The sequence below is a fragment of the Dendroctonus ponderosae genome, unplaced genomic scaffold (assembly GCF_020466585.1).
Source record: "Dendroctonus ponderosae isolate FM_Combo_2020 unplaced genomic scaffold, Dpon_F_20191213v2 Dpon_F_20191213_7, whole genome shotgun sequence".
Lineage (NCBI taxonomy): Eukaryota > Metazoa > Arthropoda > Insecta > Coleoptera > Curculionidae > Dendroctonus > Dendroctonus ponderosae.
Genome location: NW_026018916.1, coordinates 1,189,731 through 1,191,062, shown reverse-complemented (window position 1 = coordinate 1,191,062; position 1,332 = coordinate 1,189,731). Strand labels below are relative to the sequence as shown.

Below are 1,332 nucleotides of genomic sequence, written 5' to 3'. Positions count from 1 at the left end.
CTTTTTCGCCTTTAGAACACAATTAGTTCTAAAGATTCTAGCAGTTTCAAGTAAATCGACCAAAAGCTTGACATTTTGCGGTTCAGTAGAAATCAGTATAAAAATGGAAGTTTTTACCAAAGTGCAACCTCTCACTTAAAAATGCTTATTTTCCAGACTAAGCCAAGTAGGAAGTTGAAATTTTCAGAATCCTTAGCCGATGTTTGGCTCTAAAGATGCTGAAAATTGGATAAAAATCTCTGGGAATGTTGATTTTTTGCAGCCTATTAAATATCAGTCTCACAATTGAGTTCTCAACCAATTGCTCCCTCTGGTTCAAAAGTGCGTATCTTCAAAGCAAGAGCCGGTAGCAAGTTGAAGTTTTCACCATCCTTAGACGACACTCATTCCTAAAGATCCGGAAAATTTCAGTAAAAATCCTCAGGTAGCTTCATTTTTTTATAAAAATTTTCTAAAAATTTGTATCTTCAAAAGTCATGCAACTAGCAATTTAAAATTTTCAGCGTCCGAAGACGAGACTTGCACCAAACGATAGTGGGAGTGCCATCAGAAAAGCAGATAAGCCTAATCTTTACTAGCTGGGTAAATATTGGTCCCATATGCGCGCTCCCAATTACGGCGCTTTAGCTCAAAAAAATCGCAATTTCCCCACTAAAACACCGAGGCATTTGAAATTTTTACCACACTTGGATGCCACTTCACTCTAAAATTGTGGAAAGTTTGAAAAAATTTGCTCACAATCCTAATTTTTGCCAGCTTAATTTCGTTGAATGTTGCAACTCACCTGGCGGTTGGAATTAACGAACAAAAACAACGCAAATAAACCCAGAACAGGGGCGGATCCAGCTTTAAAGTCAGGGGGGGTTATGTAGAAAAAATACTGTTTTCTGTTATCTATGAAATTAGAAAAATTATCGTCGTTTTGTGCAAGAGCGGCGCAAGATTATGCCAAAATTTCATGTTTTCCGTCCCATTTTTGCTCATTTCTCAGAGGCAAAATGAGCAAAAATGGGACGGAACACATGAAATTTTGGCTCCAGAGAACTCCATTGTGAGACTGATATTTAATAGGCTGCAAAAAATCAACATTCCCCGAGATTTTTATCCAATTTTCAGCATCTTTAGAGCCAAACATCGGCTAAGGATGCTGAAAATTTCAACTTCCTACTTGGCTTAGTCTGGAAAATAAACATTTTTAAGTGAGAGGTGTACACTTTGGTGAAAACTTCCATTTTTAGATTTCTACTGAACCGCAAAATGTCAAGCTTTTGGTCGATTTACTTGAAACTGCTAGAATCTTTAGAACTAATTGTGTTCTAAAGGCGAAAAAGT

At 37.0% G+C, this 1,332-nt stretch overlaps 1 protein-coding gene across 3 annotated transcripts in view; it reads right to left on the bottom strand.

Annotated features, from left to right (window-relative positions):
• The window catches only part of LOC109543971 (RYamide receptor), a 71,502-nt gene that overhangs the window by 29,513 nt on the left and 40,657 nt on the right, over positions 1–1,332 (bottom strand). The gene's annotated exons all lie outside the window — the stretch shown is intronic.